This window comes from Manacus candei, unplaced genomic scaffold (genome assembly GCF_025592945.1).
Source record: "Manacus candei isolate 608988 ecotype Guabito, Panama unplaced genomic scaffold, ASM2559294v1 h1tg000043l, whole genome shotgun sequence".
Taxonomy (NCBI): domain Eukaryota; kingdom Metazoa; phylum Chordata; class Aves; order Passeriformes; family Pipridae; genus Manacus; species Manacus candei.
Window position 1 is genome coordinate 22366468 of NW_026138091.1, and position 12897 is coordinate 22379364.

Here is a 12897-nt window from a genome sequence, read left to right on the forward strand (position 1 = left end):
GATAGAGATGTGAGTCACCAGACTGTTGACAGGATATTATGGTAATTATTTAACACATAATAATGAAAACAATAATAACAATATTAACAACAATAGCAGCAACAACAGCAATAATAATAGAAAGATGTCACTTCATAAAGCATCTTTTAGAGAATTACATAATTGCATCAGTTATATTGAATTTTGCTTGGAATGACATAGTTACACTTATCACATCATGGAAAGCCTGATAATATTAGAATATCTAGTTCTGTTAACTGTCCTTTTTTAACAGATATGATTTTGAAGAGTTTTGCAAATTGTAGTTGAAAATTTTAGAGTAATTTAAAAAAAGACTGGAAGTGAATTTTGTACTTTCTCACTGCATGTTACTCTTTCTTTATGCACCTCTCCATACCTCTTTATTTTTTCATACATCCTATTCTGCAAATTTCCTTAATGGTTAGGGAAAGATGAGATTAATGAAAATTGATTATTTCTTTAAATTATCTTTTATGTGGCTTGAGAACCAATCAGTGATTCACTATATAATCTGCAGATGTATATAACAGATTGAGTGAAATAACTGGAGCTTCTTTCCATTTTACAAAAACACGCCGGAAACTCAAGAAATTAGGTCTTAAAAATCTGAGCAAAGCTGAGGCCAGAAAGTCTTTTCACAAACAACCAAGTAATATGAGGAATAAAACAAAGAGGGGATGCTGATCTGGTGACAGGCAAGGAAAGAGTAAGTAACTGATTCCTAGAGAAGGCTCCAGACTGCCAGCTTGTGGTAAATGTAGCAGCAGTGGTGTAGCAATAGTCTAAAGATAAAGGTTTTCCATAAAGCTTGCAGTCTAGTCAGAGGGGTGAGTATGTGAAAGAACATAGTCATTTAGAAAGATGGATAATTAGGAAAATCTGTGCAAGGCATCCTGACAGGAAGAAACCAAAACTTCTATAATTTAACTTCAGAAGAGTATGTTTTTTCTTTGTTTTCCCTGATCTGCGCCTTTACAAACTTGTTATCTGTTTCAGATATTGTGAATAAACATTTGCATGTTTAACTGACCCTGGCATGAATTAAAAGTGATCTGATACTAAATGAATATAAAAAAGTAATTTGTTACTCCAGTCCCTGCAAACTGCGAGTACCTGGCTCCCCGTTATGTTTTGTAGAATAGCAAAAAGGTAGGAGACCATGCTCCCAAATAAACTGTTTGGGTTCTCTGGAAAATAGGTCTTAGAGATTCAGGGAAGGAAACATTAAATATTTTAATGCCATATCAATAATACCAGTATTGTAAGTAGCAACCATTTTGATGCCGTTACCTTGTTTTAGCAAAGCTGAGCAATGAATATTTGTCTCTAAACCTGCTCTGATAAGCTTCTTTTTCTTACTGAATCACTCAAACCTTTGGCTTCTCTAGTAACTTCTGCATCAGTGATGCATTTTCCATACGAAGTCATGAAGACAAACTATATCAAGAAATACTAGTTCTTAAACCAAGTACAAAGAATTGCTGCCTTTTGTATGCACTGAGGTAATAGATTTAATAAAATTATCTCTTTCCCTCCCTACATAGACTCCAGCCTCTTCCAGGAACCTATCTAGGCAATGTCAACTTAATGATCAAAACCTTAAAATAGAGGTCAGAAGTACTAAATTTGGATGTCCAATTTAGTATCACAAGAGTACAGTTTCTAAGAACACTAAACATAGGAAAGTACTTATATATTTAGCATACATACCCATTTACATCAGTGGCACTTGGCTCTGCTGATCAGATCCAAGGTGTCAAGGTGGGTGCTCAGGAAATAAAGAATGAGCAATTACACAGTAGTTGTGAACAAGCATTCACTGCTAAAACCATTTATTTTGATTACCTCACTTGTTACAAACACAACTGTCTAATCTCTTTATCATCCTCAATTTATAGCACATCAGAGATGTATGTCAGTGTCTTTTGACTTGGAGCTGAGCATATAGTACCACCTTCACAGGATTTATTCATACGTACCCTTTATGTGGAATTAGGATGATGCTGGAATGTCTTTCAGGAGTGCTCAGTTGGAAGTTCCTATTCTAGGATTTTCATTGGGCCTGTTGAGATTCTGTCTACATTATGAAGCCATATTATGTATCAAAACTGATTTATATCTGCATGAGTTTGGAAGTTCTCTTTATTATCCAGCATCAGGCACTGGCCAAGGTGGTAGTATGTCTGAGACAAAGAGAAGTTGCATAGGGCTCATTACTGCTTGTTAATGATACATACAAGTTGGGTTTCTCTGAGGGAAAGAGAGGAAGTTATGAGCCATGTCTGTTGCTCTTGGTTGTTTGGGTTTTTTTGTGGGTGGTCATGTATTGATTCTTGTTTCTGACTTATTTTTCACTTTATTTTTCCTCCCCAGATTTTGGTGTCACTTTGCATTGTAGTCCTTCCCCATGTAAATGAGGAGACAAGGTTTTAATTCTGAATGAGCCCATCTATTTTTGGATCTCTTCTGTGATAAATGACTAGGGATTCTGGCGGCCGAGCTTCCTCCATTGCATACCATCTTAATCATCTGCAAACCAGGTTTGTCCTCTAGAAGGAATGAGGAAGAGGTAGTAAAATAATTAAGACTGGATTTGGGTCTCATTGCTGATTGAATTTTACCTTAATTATACTAAGGCTGAAGTGTTAACTCACTGTAAATATTGGAGGTTGTTTGTTAGAGGTAGGTGTTTGTGAGTGACCTAACTAGGAAAATAACTTCCCTCGGAGTTTATACTTCCATCTCACTGACAAGTTTTGATACTGACAGCAAAGAAATTGAGAATGGAGAAGTTGCTCTAAGGGATTCAATAAATAAAAGAAACTTTATGTATTATTAAACTTCATGAAGGCAGTGAGCAACTTGTCTTTGCTTGGATGAATGCTGGGTAGAGGATCCTTCCCAGTGTAGAGGAAATAATCAGGAAGTAGGAAAGGGAGAAGGCAACAACGTATTTGCGTTAATATTGTTTATATGGGTTATGCTGCCTTAAGCAGTTACCTGAGTTCAGGATAAATGAAATATCTTCTGAAATCTAAACCTGATCAAGAGAACAACCACAGGGAGAAATTAGAAATAAATTATATTTCTCAGAAATCATTGTGTATCAGATAAATGTGTGGAATCCACTTTGTTTTCCCTTCACTGTGGCTGCATTTGACAAAAATGTTCAGTTCAAATAGGTCCTTCTTTTGTTGTGTTAACTTCTTCAGCCTGTCTTGCAAAAAAGAGGTCAAAATCCAATGTAGATTGTTTGGCCACACTGTTTTGTAATTCTTTGCTATGCAAGTATGATATTTTTAGAACTTTTTGCTTAGCAATTACTGTTTTGCTTTTTGATTCCTACCCATTACTGCTGATGTTCTGTCTTTGCCCGTAACTTGGCTCAGTTAGTTATGCTGTGTGAATTGACAGACACTCCAGTTCTAAACATGCAGCTGCTTTTGTAAGCTGAACTAACGACAGCTAATAACTAGGGAAGGGGCACTCCCAAATCCTGGATTTACTTCACTGCTGCTCCCTTGTGCTGGCAATTGTTTTCATCTGATCATGCAGAGAGGCACTTCTGGGAGCTAAACAGAAAATAGGTGACTTGTTTATGAACAGTTGTTCTGATGGCAGTTATCCTGTGGCAGGAATAGCTTTCCACAAAGACCTTTGCAGGTGGAGTTACTATGCAGAACATAATAAAGGTGCCAAACTGTAAACACTAGGAATTGAATAATTAATGCCAAAAAGGCAATAACGGAAGAGAAGGAGAATGCTATTCCCTTGTTTATGGCTCTATCTACTCTTCCATAAGCAGCAGTATTATATACATAAGAGTGCAAATAACTGTTCCAAGGGTTTGTGCTTGACAAAATAGTCTCTAAAATAGTAGATGGTAGTTTTGCTGTTTAGAAGACCTGCAGGTGAGTTGATGGGCAAGCCTCGTGCTTGTGCTGCGGTGTTTTGTAATTTGGGTATTTTTTTGTTTTGTATTGTTGAATTATAGTTTACATATGTTTTCATGTGTATCCCAATAGTGAACTTTGTTTCGGTTTGTTTTGTTTTGTTTTGTTTTTTAAATCTTTGCAGTGTCCATTGGGGTGAGCTCAAGCCTCACCTTCCATCATGTGACAGTTATGAGCACACATGGTAGAGAGCGTCTTCTAACTACAAGATTTTAAAGGTACATGATGGTAAAGGATTCAAGCTAGATAGTGGATAAGTAATGCAGGAAATAGGTTTCCCTGTTGATTGTGTATCTCATCATGTGACTTATCTTTCTGTCTGCATACCTCTTCTCGCAGTAGGTGACTCCAAGCAGTAGTTCCAACAAATGCTTAAATGGAAATGGGGTAAGTGCCTTTGCATAGCAGCTGTACCACTTGAAGACCACTCTGTCAAATGATCTTCAAGTCTTATCTATAGATAACATTCCATAGGACTGCTTAGCAGATGCAGCTACAGAGGTATTTCTTCACAAGCACAGTGATGTAGCCTGAGTTCTGGTGCTCTGATGATAAAAGGGCTCTGTAACTTTATCAATACCATAAAAGGCATTGACACAGCTTCCAGACTGTTTAAAACTTGTGTATTGGTAAAGACCATTTGTTTCAATCAACACAAATTGTTCCAGAGGGTCAGACTAAAGGGTCTCACCAATTTTATAAACACAGAACCACTTTGACTCTGAGAATGAGAAGGGTGGTACCTGCAGGAAATAAGAGTTAGTGAGGCCATAAGAAACAAAACATCTTTGATTCCTTAGCAGTTAGTGAACATGATGAATACCAATATCATTCCATCTTTACTCGCTGTTTTGTCATAGTACAGCCAGAACTTCCAGATCAGAGTGAAAAGGAATATCCAGACAGTTCTTCCTAACTAGAGAACAAGGAACAATATTCACTAAACATGTAGGAGTTAAAAGGACTAACAATTTTTTTACATCCTCATTCTGGAATAGTCATATAGAACTTTGACTATATCCCACTCAGTCTAGTATGAAAAAGAAGTCAGTCTTTCCACAAAGGTATCAGTGATAACTAGAAGATGGATCAGTGATAGGTGGATTTTTCTGTAAATGCAATAGTTTGAAAAGATCACCCAGAAGATGTGGAGGGATGCTGCACCACCTCACAGACTGAAAAAAAAACAGCTGAGGTTTTGTCAGCACAATGCTGTAATATGTCTTTTGATTGGGTTACAGCATCTTTTCCACAGTGAATGCTGTTCTGGCTTCTGTGAGGTTTGGGAACAACCTTTCTTTTGTGAACTTGCAAAGTCATGCCCATGAGTATTGTACGGGTGCCACATACTATGATGAGGTAAGTGAGGTCTAAAAGCATTCTCGTGCAGGCTGAAAGGACCATGGTAATGTTCTATCTCATGAGACAGAACTATGAAGGGGAATATTAATCATGCATAGATAAGTGTGAAGGTGTAAATTGTACGGTGGGGAAGCCAAACTTGAAAACTTATTAGTGATAGATTGGCTTGAGGCATCATACAGAGGCATCACATGCAAGGTTAGGCAGATTTGCCATCATGATGGGAAGCAGACCCGCACAATGCGTGCCATGTCCAAAACCTGCATTGAAATGCAAAGATTCTTGCAGGTTCTAAAGAACGTGTGGAGTGGATTCTGATTCTTGCTTGTCCCTTCGCCAGCCAGCTGTGGAGACCAGTACAGGGATACAGAGTTGCATCCAGGGATGATCAGCGCCCCGACAGTATTTAGTGCTGCAGCAAGTCTGAGTTGACCTTTAATTATTTGTAAAACAAAAGTGATACTATGTAGGTGATACACTTTAGAAACATAAAAATGTGTCTCTTGCAATTTGAAGGAAAGAGGAAGATGCTGAAGCAGATAAAAATCAGTTGTGTTTGCTTACATGATCCTTCTTGCAGTGATTCTGTTGAGAATTTAGTAACGAGCAGATGTGAAAGCTGGTAGGCACAAGATCCTCCTGTGGAAGTTTCCCATGCAGGGTGAGTCAACAGTGGCAATTTGATTAACAATTTGATGCTGCCAGGTAGGGGCGTCAAGATTCTGGTGCACTGGGACTGAATCCCCTTGCACAATGTTGAACTGGTGCCAGGGTGGTTATGGATCTGTTGTCACCAAACTATGGATCAGATGGACAGTTATTTTTGCTTGAAATTGGATTGTATCCTGGTAGAACTGTATTCTTTTGAGTAACCAGGTCTTACTTGTGAGATGGAAAAGGCAAAGGTAACAGATCTTTGAGGTTATAGAGGCATGTGCAGAGAACTGGTCAGATGCCCCAGACAATACTACATATTGTTGTATTTTAAAATATATGGGCTAATGTACTAATACTTAACATGGAAGGGATGAAGATTCTGCTCTGGTAGCCTGTCATAATGTCAATGAGAAGTGATATGAAAGTTTAAGGCTTCTAGTATGGAACTACATGTTAAGCCTGCCTGGATCTTTGTGCTGTTGCTCTGAAATACCATCTCAAGGAACAACATGCCTTCTGTGTCCTAGCCTGGACAATCCATAGCGAAAACTCTGCATACACCTTCCTGCTGAGAGTAATTAAGAGGATCTAGAAGCGTGACTTTAAATTACAGAAAAATGGTCAAATGGTGCAAATGCCAGTAAGGAACACCACATTATCAAAAGGATGTCCAGGGACTATGTAATGCTGTAGTCCACCTGGCAGAAAAAAGAATCTGGAAAAGAGCCAGACTTATTGTGCTTCAGACACGTTGAGAGTATGGACACCATCAAGGTCTCTGCAGAAAACTTGTCTCCAGTTATAAAGCATTTGTACAACTGCACAGCAAATACACATGGATTATCACTTAAAAGATAAACTGACGTATTTTCTATTATAGACAATATTTTATTATTACTAGCTTCTTGACAACGTAATTTCTATTAATTTTTATACTCTGCACACTAATGTATATGATTTAGTATGCTGCTCCCTCTTAATACCTTCCTATCACAGGTTGAATTCCAGTGCAACAACACTAACTTACATCAGCATGTTGTGAGACCCCTGAGACTGATGGTAGGATCACTTAAGCAATATAATCAGAGAGTAGTTCCTCACAGGCAAGTACACAAATGAACAGATGGCCTCCATAGTTCATACAAACTGTCTTGTATTTAAAATTGAAGGTACTGTACCTGTCTGATCCTAAGGATCTATTCCTACACTGAGTGCACTGCACAAGTGTTAGGTGCTTTAATAGCTTCTGTTTTGTTCAGAGATCCACATGCTGAATGGTCCCTGATGAGGAAAAAAGGAGTTGGAGTGTACTTTGCCTATTCTACAATGTTTCCTTAGCAAAGTTACTTAAACTCTCTGGACCTTAATTCACTTTCTACAATGACAGGTGCATCTATTTCTGATATCGTAGTCATAAATTTATTGTAGGACCGACTGCTTTTTGAGGCAAGCAAACATAGTAGGGCTAGAAAAAACAAAAATTAATTGGTAAATTGTTTTGAAGCGACTTCGCTTAGTGGATGGTTACTGATGGGCAAAGAGAATCACACCTACTCTCAACCACTTGCTTTTTACTATACTCAGGACTTGTGATAGGCACAGGCAAATGTTTATCTCAGGCTGGGCCAGCTAAAAGTTGTTTTTTAAGGATGTGGGTGCAGCTGCGTCACAGAAATGTATTGCAGTAAAATCCTCCAGTTTTCGAATATAGCTGTAATGGCTGTCTAAAAATAATACCTAACAAAGGGTGTCCTTCGCAGGGGGAGCCAGAAATAACCTGCTTTTGCTCTGTCAAAATGTAAGGCTATTATCAGTTAATCTGTAAGCAGCAGCCTGACCTGAAGACCACGCAAGAGCTGACTTTAAAACAAATTTTCTATGTAAGGAAGCTCGAGCTTGGAGTTCCCCCAAAGCGATAATAAATACCACTCGCTTCAAGTTTTAAGCCTCGGTTTTGTAACGAGCCGCGTCCCGCCCCCGTTCGTTCCCCGTCCTCCTCCTCCTCCCTCGTTCCCCCCGCGCTGGGGCGTTCGGACGATCCGCCGGGGGCGCGCGGCGGGCTCGGGCCCGGCCCGGCCAGCGCTGGGCGGGAGCGCGGCGGCCCCGGGGGCGGCTCGTTCCCGCTCCGAGCCCCGAGCGCGGCCGGTGCCGGCCCCGGGCAGGGGGGAGGCGGCGCTCAGGCCCCGCCCCGCGGCGGCGGCAGCGGCGGGGCTGGGCGGTGCCTGGCGCCCTCGCGTTCCTTCCCTCCCTCGCTCGCTCCCTCCCTCGCTCGCTCCCCGCCCGCCTCTCCTCCTCCCCCCCGTCGGCGCAGCGCTGTGGTGAAGCCGCATTGTTTGTGCCGCGGGGGGAGGGGAGCCGCTCAGCCCCGGGAGCCGAGCGCCGAGCCCGCAGCCGGACGGCGACCCGCGCCGCGCCTCACGAATGCGCCGCGCCCGGCGGCAGCAGCAGCCCCGCACCCAGCGCCGGGTGTCCGCCGCGGGCAGCGCGGCCCTCGCAGCGCCCGCTCGCCCGCCCGCGGCTGCCGGACGCGGGGCCAGGCGGCAGCACCGGCGGGGCCTCCGCCATTAACCCGGCCGAGCGTCGGCCGCAGCGGCGGAGAGGGAGGTCTGTCAGCCGCGCCTCGGCGGCTCCCAGAGCGTGAGTGCGGCCGGGCGGACGGCGGAGCTGGCGGGCGGGGGGCTGCGGGGCCGGGAGCCGGCGGGTCCCTCCGTGGCGGGACGGGAGAGCGGCGTGGGGGGAAGAGCGAGGCGGGATGGGCACGGCAGCCCGGGGTGGGAAAGGGAAGGGCGGGCGGGCGGGGAGGCGAGCGGAGCGCGGCGGGCTGGGGGAGGGAGGGAGGAGGGCGCCGCTGGAGCTGTTTTGTCAGCCGCCATATTTGTGGGCCGAGTATTTTCGCGGCGGGGAGGGAGTGACTGTTGGGAAGGGCTGGAGATGATGGGCCCGGGCAGGAACCATCCTGCCGGGGGCCGGGAGGGGGGAGCGCCGCGCCGGGCAGGAACCATCGGCGCGGAGGGGAGGGAGCGCTGGAGGCTCCCTGGGCGTGGGCAGGAAGTGTTGGCGCGGCACCGGCGAAGGCGGGCCCGGGGGCGTGGGCACCGCGCGCGGGCTGCGGGATCCCGGGATGGCTGCGGGATCCCGGGATGGCTGCGGGATCCCGGGATGGCTGCGGGATCCCCGGTGGCTGCGGGGTCTGGCGTCGGCGGGCTCCATCCGCCGGCCCGGGCGAGAGCGGCTCCGGTGGCCCCGCGTCTCTCGGCCGTCCCCGGGCCGGCTCACCGGGCTCCCTGAGCCTCGCTCTGTGCCGCGCCCGGGGGGTATCGCTCGGGGGTCGCTCCCGCTGTGCGGCTGGAGCGGTGGGTGGTGTCTGCCCCAAGTGCGAGTAAGCACGGTGTGCTTACCGTCCCTCATTGTCTGGGATTAAAGAGCATTCCTGTGTCTTTCTCTTTTTAATGGTCTGCATGAAAGTGCCCATTGAGAATGGAATTCCTTTTCCATTGAGCAGGGGATCCAGGGACCAAAGGCAATTTATTTGAAGAGGAGGAAGGTAACTAGGATAGAGATTGGTAATCAAAAAGTTTATGTTATCGTGCTTTTCATGTTTAGCTATCCTGCACCTTCATAGTTTTTTTTTTTGGTTTGGGGTTTTTTTTTGCCTCATACCACACGAAATAGCTGTCTTTATGTACTTTTGTTGATGGTGAGGGAGAACGTCTGCTAGTGACTTTCTTCCGAAGAAGCTGATGTAATTCTAAGAGAGGAAGACTGTGATTAACTTTCCTGGTTTATATCCTGCAGTCTTTGAGTCATAAGAGGCAGAAAAGTGCTTACACAAGTGCATTGATACATTATTGTTTGCAGTTAGTGTGGTATCTTTGTTAATGTTGAATGGAAACTTGTCTTAGTTTGCCCTTTTTCAAACTTAAATCCATGGTCGTGATTTCTGTCGATCTACAGGAGCAGGCAGGAGGGAGAAAGATACCTGATAATTACCTAGGAGAAGCAAACCAGAAGTGGTCACAATACCAAGCCTGACAGAGTCCAAGAAGTGTTTGGACAATATGCAGAGGCACATGGTGTGACTCTTGGGGATGGTCCTGTGCAGGGCCAGGAGGATGATCCTTGTGTGTCCCTTCCAACTCAGCATATTCTGTGATTTTGTGAATTTGCTATACAGAAATATAGTCTTAATCTGGAGTATTGCAAACATTTGCAAACAGAAGGATTTTGAAGAAACAAAACACTACTTTGGCTTCCGGGGCATTTAAGTTATTCACACTAAATTTGCATGGAATTTGTCCAGAGAACTACCAATTCCAATTCTATGTGCACTGCATTGTATTTGTAGGGTATCCATTCTGTGTTTAGCTGAGGTTGAATTTGTTTCCTAATCGACTGTATTTACTGTTGAGGAAAGATGCTTAGTTGCTAGCCCGATCATCTTTTATCATTCTGGTTCATACAGTTTATTTGACTTTTGCAACAGCAGTCCTAAATATTTAAGCAAGAATGCTTATATTTTTGAGTATTTTCTTCCTGTTCTTAGTATCTGCTTGAAGCCATGCTTAAAAATCTTGGGAACCGAGTGGGTTGGAGGTCTTGGAAACTGAGCATTAATGTGTTTTTCTGTGGTACTGGGCTAAGATAAATAACGTGGACAAGTTACACATGTTTTTGATTTCTGAAGGCCACCTCTTGTCTCTTCCTTGGTATTGTTTTTAAAACAGTCTCTATTCTCAGGAGCTGCTATGAACAGATACACAACCGGTTAAGATGTAGAAAGGGGCATTAAAAATATCAAAACAGACTTTCGCATCTAGACAGAATTGAAATGCAATTATATGAGGTAAACATGATATAACCTATCTGTTTTCCTTGATTGGTGAGTAAAGACAGACATATAAAACAAAGTCATATAAAATGAATCCATTCTGATCTGTAGTAAGTTGCTGTACATTGACACATCAGTGTGTTTTAGATGAAGAATCTGTCATTATTTGCTCACAGTAATAAACAGAAATCAGAGCCTTTGTATTAGCTTTGAGTATATATTTATTACCTCTGAATTATAAAATCTGTATGGAAACTGGGAACTAACTTTTAATGTCCATTAAATTATCAGTATGTTTTTGTTTTTAGTCATTGGACCTTCTATGGCAGCATTAGTGGTTTAAACTTTTTTCCGCAGTTAAGAAATCAGTATGATTGTATCCTATGTTATTTTACAGAATTTAATTATTAAATATTTCTTCCAAACTTGTTTGAAAAGGTGGAACCTTCATCTTTTGTTTATATAGAGCAGATCAGAGATCTGTCATGATTAAGCACTGACTGTTGTCTGGTTTTATACTATAAAAATAAGTAAGAGTTAAGAATTGTTTGTGTAAAAGCCAGATCTATGAGCTACACTGTTGCCAATTCACATTGAGAAAGCAAGGTCAGTTTGTGAGAGCAGATAGATCCTCTCAGGAACTAGTCTTAGGGTTAGCTGCTTAAATTGTTTAGTCTTCCTATAAAAGGAGTTCCGCCAGTACTTTGGAGGTGAATCTTTAAGATTGGCATCATAGACTAAGGAAAAGACAGATGCCCTGGAGTAGTTCTTGTTGTTCCATTGCTTGCTATTTTCTTCCTTGAAATAGATACACTAGCCTTCAACAATAGTTGTGTTTTGATCTCTGTATTTCTCTGCTATTTTGGCAATACATGCTAACAATAGTTGTGTTATTTTAACTAATATGCAGCACTGACTCAAAGTTCAGAGTTGAAACAGTGAGGCCCTATTAATACTTTAAGGCAGTGATTAAAGGTTGTGGTTTTTTTCTGCAGCTGAGGTTGAATGATGCTATTTATTATTGATTTATTGAGAAAAAGGAAGGAGTGGTATAGAATTTTATACTTGACCTTATCAGTCAAGTTTATAATTATCATATTTTTTGCAAACATTTGCTAGTTTATAATTATTATAATATTTTCAACCCTCATACGAGAAAAACCCCACACAGTGTGAAGATGTCAAAAGGTAGAAGTATGGAAGCTTTTAATTTAGAAATTTTGTGACCAAAACTCATACTTGTCTGGGAAGATATCTTTTTGTATGGTATGTGATCTTTTTGCAGTAGGTCATAAACTTGAAAACTGTGTTAAAGAGCTTGGGACTGGATTTAAAGAGAGGGAGGCTTTTATCTGTCCTGTTGATCTGAGAACAGCTCTTGAAGAATCTGTTGAGGGAGAAGGATGTGTGTACCTGCCTACTTAAAAGCAGGGAGCACATTTTGGCTCTAAGTCAAATTTGCTTTACAGGTGGAATATTTCCTAGTTGCACTCCGTACTGCACCACATTGGGCACTGCAAGTTCAATTATGTTTTTGTCATGTTTTGAAGAATAATAGGCTCACTAACGATTGCAGAAAGTTAAAAAAAGTAGAGGGCTGTCAAACTGCATGCTTGCCAAATTCAGAAGTATGTGCATTTTTCTAGCTTTAAGTATAGGTGTAGTAATTATAACAGTAGACAACGTGGCTGTTCCAAATTGCACTGGAAAAAAAATTAGTGGAAAAACTTGGTTTTCTTTCACAATTGCATTAGTTCTTTTGAAGGGAGGTCTGGAGGAAGTAATCTATACCTGTTGAAGAAATCTTCTAACTTCAGGCACCCTTAAGGTATTAGGAAATACTGTATTAAAGGTTTTCTTCTAAGGTAACAAATGCCGGGTTTTTTTATCCGTGGCACTTCTGAAATGCTTTGTTCTCATGCAGCAATCTTGCAGATAGCACTTTTGTAGGATTTTTGCAGCAAGGATTTTGTATAGCTGTGTTTACTCAGAGAAGCTGTTATTTAGAAGATCAATTGATCATTAGGTTAAATTTGTACAAAGCAGTGTGAGCAGTCCTGTTGAGTAAGAGTGACA

General features: G+C 42.2%; 1 protein-coding gene across 5 annotated transcripts in view; it reads left to right on the top strand.

Moving 5' to 3' along the window:
* Window positions 1-8240: 8240 nt before the first annotated feature.
* The window catches only part of BRD1 (bromodomain containing 1), a 57400-nt gene continuing 52743 nt past the window's right edge, over window positions 8241-12897 (top strand). For 3 of the 5 annotated variants that reach the window (XM_051795936.1, XM_051795938.1, XM_051795939.1), the window contains exon 1: window positions 8345-8630. The gene's annotated coding sequence lies outside the window, so the exon portion shown is untranslated. Of the gene's footprint in view, window positions 8631-12897 lie in introns of all 5 variants that reach the window. The other 2 variants (XM_051795935.1, XM_051795934.1) reach the window with 2 other exon arrangements.